The 6,000-nt window shown below is 44.1% G+C and overlaps 1 protein-coding gene across 1 annotated transcript in view; it reads right to left on the reverse strand.

Annotated features, from left to right (window-relative positions):
• CTTNBP2NL (CTTNBP2 N-terminal like) overlaps positions 1-4,581 on the reverse strand; it is a 78,228-nt gene extending 73,647 nt beyond the window's left edge. Inside the window, exon 1 of the mRNA XM_051993023.1 lies at positions 4,514-4,581. The gene's annotated coding sequence lies outside the window, so the exon portion shown is untranslated. The remainder of the gene's footprint in view (positions 1-4,513) is intronic.
• Positions 4,582-6,000: the final 1,419 nt, after the last annotated feature.

Below are 6,000 nucleotides of genomic sequence, written 5' to 3' on the forward strand. Positions count from 1 at the left end.
CATCCTTCAATCAATAATGCTATTCTTTCCTATAAGTATTGACAGCTCCCAGACCCAAGGTTCAAGATGAAGGTGCTGGGCTCAGGACAGAAATTTGGAACCAGAGGACCTGGACTGAAGATAACCTTTTTCTCAAGCAAAAACACTATCAATCAGACTGTATTTCCTTTAGATCCAGCAGAAAAAAGGACTTGAATTTACTGAAGCTACAAGTGGCTTACCAAATGTAGTTTAGTCAAGCCAGAATGCTCTGGTTAAAAACCAAAGAATTGGATTCTAGAGAACCTAATTATAAAACTAAGATTTAGGGGTTTAGGAGATGCAGGTGGGAGAGAAGGAATATGAATAGCAGGATGAGATTCCTTCTTCCATAATGGAGAATAATTCAAAAAAGAAAGTACTCTAAAAGACAAAAACCCTCCAAACTCTAATTACAACAAACAAATAAACTTATTAAAACCAGGATCAAATGTCTTAACAGTGGATCCCCTTTTCAGGTCCTTATGTGATATAGTAAAATACATACAAATGGAAGATGTTGCTTGTAGTTTCTCTCTCCCCTTTGCTATCTTGGCTTATATTCATTGATATATATATAAAAAAGCAAGTTCATCATTTCCTTACTAGTTTTTACCTCTTATTTTTTGTACATATCTAAAGATAAAGGTTGGAATAATTATAGTTAACCCTTCCATTATCTAACCTTAAAATTCATAGGCAAACTGACAAATAAGCCATTTTTAAACTGAGATGCTTTGAACTGGAATCTATCCAGTCAGCATCAAATCTTCAGGAAACAGGAACAAATGTGTTTTTAAAACAGGCTGACAAGTCATTTCTGGGGTCAGCTTCCACAGAAAAGCCTACTTTCCTTTAGAAATAAATTTGTGTTCCTTGTCTCATACTATATGTCCACCAACCAGTTTACTGGAATACCTAGAAGTATCACTCTGTTCCACTCTGAAAAGCCAAGATTTTACACAGAATGAATTCCAATTTTGCTCTGCAAATTAATTGGCAGTACCGCAAATTTGATTCAGCCAACACACAAGCTCATTGTAAGCTGAGCATGTCAGAACTTCTGTGATCAGCTTGTGTGAACTAGAGTCTATTTTATTAAGAAATTCAACCGCTCTTCTATGAATACCCTTCAAACACATTTGAAGATGCATTAAAAAGAAATAAAGGAGGAAAAGAAACTACGGAAACCTAAAAGTAAAACATCCAAGAAACATTCTTAAGTAATGAAATAAGCCAAGATACTCAAAGTCTGAAATACTTTTCTAAATTCATAATCACATCAAATTCTCAGAAAAGTGAAAGGAAACCCTGAAATGATTAGCAATGGTTATATTTTTAAGTTCTTCCCAGGTTCTGAGATATAATTACATTTAGTTTAAAGATACACACACACACACACATACACACACACAGAGAGAGAGAAAGAGAGAGAGAGCGAGCGAGCGAATGAGAGAGAGAGAGAGAGAGAGAGAGAGAGAGAGAGAGAGAGAGAGAGAGAGAGAAATACATACATAGAAAAAACAGAGACACTTTGACAAGCAAAAAATGTTTTTGTGGATATCTCAATCACCAGTGGTGATTAGGACTAACAAGTTCCTTTAGGCAGACCAGATAAGGAAAGTAAAAGTAAATGTTGGGTAATGGGAGGACTGAGTTGTTTATAACATCATGATAGGCCTGGTCTTATCAAAGAGTTATCTTTGTAGGTCTACACCAAGGTAACAGCTTCACAATTTTGCTCTGAGATTAACAAGATCAAACTGGTACTGTAATGATGACCAAGATACATGAAAGGCCAGTTTAATTTACTTTGTTCAAATAAGATATCAGGGAAAGAAGATGGGACTTGGCAATTAATTTCTTTGGTTATATTTAAGTTAACTTTATATTCCGTTCTCCATCCTAACCATTCCCTTTTAGTTTTTATAGTTCTGGCTGAGGAGACTACGGGTTAATAGCTCCATATAGATAGTATATAACCCTCCAAGTGCTTCCAACGGTCTCACTGGTCTTCCAGGAAATGACCTTTAAAAAGATCTCAGTGGAAGGATGAAAAGATCCAGATCTACAATTCACAAATCATTACTCTTGGGGACTTAGAGATATACTTTGTAACAGGAACTGCCTTGCTTAGTATCTCCAAAACTTTGCTTTGTAGTCTGTGTAACTCTGAGCAAGTCACTTAACTGCTTTGTATGTTTTCTCCTCTGCAAAATGGGCATAATAATAGTACCTACAGGACCAGTTTGCAGTGAGGGTCAAAAGATAACACCTGTAAAGTGTTTTGCCAATCTTTAGGTGCCACAGAATTGCTTGCTATTGTTACTTGTTGTTCAGTTTGTGCCTTAACTCTTTGTGACCCCATTTGGGGTTTTCTTGGCAAAGATACTGGAGTAGTTTGCCATTTCCTTTTCTAGCTCATTTTACAGATGAGGAAACTGAGGCAAATGGGGCTAGTGTGTGAGGCCACATTTGAATTCAAATCTTCACGATTTAAAACTTGACACTCAATCCATTACCACACATAGCTGCCCATTATTAACATCTAGTAGATACTTAATAATGCTTATTGACTTGGAAGTAAAAGCAATAGTTATTATCTCCTTAGAATGTATACCCTTGATGATTCTAATTCTAAGCATTTTGTCACAATAAACACCACTCCAATTTTACATCAACATTAAGGATGATTTAATGAGAATGAAGTATTATTAAAACATAAGAAGAATTTTTATACATGCAAAGTATTACACTACTGGACATTTATTGGCAATTCAATGGCATTCATGCCAATTCGAATACAGTGAGTGCAGAACACTGGACTAGTAGTGAAAAGGCCTGAAATTGAGTCATTTTAAGCCATGTTCTATTATAGAGAAGTCACTGAACCACACAGTAAAATGAAGGGATCATACTAGAAAATCTCTAACTCCTTCCAAAGCTAATATGCAAGGAAATAAGGACTGGCAAGTGAATTTGAATTTGAAGTCTAAAAGACCTCAATTCAGAAAATCCTTTTGGCAAATAAATACTAGCTCAGTGATTTTAAGTAAATCACTTCATCACTCTACCCCTCAATTTCCTCAAATGTAATAATAGCACTTCCCTTCCACATCTTTGAGGAACAAAAGATAATTGTAAATTGTTTAGCACAGTGCTTGCTGGCATAGAGTGCCTGCTTAATAAATAAATGCTTGCTTCCTTATACGAGGAATATCCTCCAGCTTAGTTACAACTGTGGCCCATGCAGTTTTACCTTAGTCAACTACTTTGCCTTCTCGATTCTGCAGATGTTACAATTCCTGTAAAAACTAAAACTGCAAGTAGTTTACCTACTAATATTTTATACTATAGCAAAGACCTACAGCATTTTAAAGTGGGTGTGGATCGAGAAGAAAGGAACCAAAGGCCATTAAACCAGATTAATCATAAGCCCACCGACTATGGGACCCGGGATTTCCTTCAAACACTTCCTGCCTTTTATTTTAAGATTTACACCTTTCAAGGTTATTCAAGTCTCCCAGAGTAACCAGCCAACCAACCAACCTATGGTCACTAGATTAATGGTCCTTATTTACATTTCTATGGAGCGTCCACCCGAAGGATCCTAAGCTATTCATTGCCTGTTTATATTCTCCACCCTCGGTCAAGTTCATCAATTAGCCAACTTCGGCAGCAGTCAGGTTCTCAGAAACCGGAGCCAGATCGCAAGTTCCCCGGGGAATGCGGGGAGAGAGCAGGGGAGCTGGTGAAAGAAGCGAATCGTACAAAAGCGTACCCTAAGGGGCAAGCCGGGCTCCCCCGAACGGGAGAATGGGGTAGAGAGGCCGGCGCTAAAGCTGGGGAGACTCTGCTGGTGCAAGCAAGCCAGATGGGCTTCCTCCACGGTCCAGCCTCGCAGCTCTAGCTGAAAAGGGAGGAAGACCAGAAGACGTCCGGGGCTGACTATGGGGGAGGCGCAGGGAATGGGAATGGGCAGGGACCGGACCCGGAGGCCCTTTTCATTTAGGGATGCTAGGGGGTGTGAGCGTACCAACTGGAATGGGGAGGGGGCACCGAGAGAAGCACTGGCAATAAAAACCGAGCTCCCCCCCACTCCCCGCAGAGAAGTCCCAGCGAGATGGGGCAGGTGGCGGGGAGGGAGGGGGAACTGTAGAGGCCGAAGGGGGCGAGGGGCGGGGACGGGGGGAGCCCCTCTCCAAAAGGGAGGCACAGAGGGGAGGGGTCCCTTAGCGGGTGGGTGGGGCGCGGGGGAAGGGGTCTGCGGCCCAACCGGAGTTGGGGCGGGACCTGGGATCCCCTCAAAGGTTGGGGCGCCGCCTCCTCCGGGAATAGGGGGCGCGGGCAGCGGAGGAGGAAGAGGGGCCCCGCCCCCTCGGGGAATAGGGTGCTGGGGACCTTGGGGGAGGTCGGCAGTCCCGCCCTCACCTTTCTCTCGAGACCCCGGTCTCCTCATAAACAGTCCCTGAGTGCCCGGCCCAGCCGCTCCTACCTTTTCCCGGCGCTCCGGGCTCCGCTCCCCGCCGCCGCCGCCGCCGCCGCCGCCGCCTCCGCCTCCGCCTCCCGCTCCCCATCCACAGTCTCGAGCCTCTTCTCCTCCTCCTCCGCCGGGTCCGTGCCCTGACGGCTTTCTGAGCCAATTGTCACTTCAGCCTCGAGGCTCTCTGGCCAATCAGCGCCGCAGGAAGGCGGGGCTTCTCCAATGTCATTCAGGCTCCTCCCGGGGCCCCAAGATCCCTTTTGTTTGGGGAGAACCGGGCTGGGATTGAGCTCGCGTCACTTCCGGCGGGAAGAGCCCTCCTCTCTGTCTGGCGCGCGGGTCCGCTCTCGCGCCCGGATCTTCCCGGGCTCTTCTTTTGCTATCCTGCTCGCCCCCTCGTCTGCCGGCCGGCTCGGCGTGAATACCTTCGTCTGATCCTCGGCGAGCTGGGCACCTCTCGGCGTTCGTTCCTGGGACGATGCCCCGGGGTTGTCGTTTTGCCCCGTATTGTTTGGTCTTTAGAATTTGTATTCCCTCGCCTAGTTCACTCATATTCGGTCCAATTTGTAATCTCCTTCTAGTGCTCGGTTTAAAAATGAGGAACGCTCTTTGTCCTGGGCTTCCCCCAACGCGACCGGGCACTGACCTATCGATAGTCCTTCTGCTCCTGCTCTTGCTCACCTGCTACGACCTGTCTCCCCACGCAGCAGAGGGGTGGTGAGGAAACTGAGGTCGCGATGGGATGATCTGCCAGCCCCGGCTTCCACCATCTAGTAAAATGCACCGTGCTTGAAAGCAAACGCAGATTTTTTTTTTTGGGGGGGGGGCAGTCACGGCTCAGGGTTTAGCATATAGTCAATAGGAGCCCCTGATCAGATGCCAACTATGTGCCGGGCACTGTGTCAAACACTGGGGACCCTTGAGCTCAAGATCTAACGGGATGACAACGTGCAAACCACTCTAAAATGTAAACATGTACGTCTTCACACATATATGTATACAGAAATACATGTAATCACATATCTCTTATATGTTGAGGGAAATGAATTATTAATAAATTAACAACTGGGAACGTTTTCCCCAACATCTTGGGGAAACTCGGCTCTACTTCCACAGTCCTGATTTTAAAGACATTCTCTTGAACGACATTACTAACAATAAGATTGAATTAACTCTCCTTGATTTTGATCAGACTCCCAACCCAAAATTATAAGGAATTTAAACTGAGAAGGGGAAACCTTTTATGTTCCACTCAAGCTTGATCCTTTTGTCTAGATAGTCCAAGGCTGGCGATGGTCTGAGTATGGAGATAGTTTCTCTGTCCAGCCACTCACTGAGCACCTACTCTTGGAAAAGGTATCTCAATGACGAGCTCACCTTCATCATTGTCTTTGTTCTAAGAGACAGTTAAATGATCTTTTTATTAATTAGCAACACTACAGGCCTTATTAATAAAATGATCAAATTACCCAGAAACTACATCGCTAGAACCTTTTTAC

The sequence above is a fragment of the Antechinus flavipes genome, chromosome 4, assembly GCF_016432865.1.
Source record: "Antechinus flavipes isolate AdamAnt ecotype Samford, QLD, Australia chromosome 4, AdamAnt_v2, whole genome shotgun sequence".
Taxonomy (NCBI): Eukaryota; Metazoa; Chordata; class Mammalia; order Dasyuromorphia; family Dasyuridae; genus Antechinus; species Antechinus flavipes.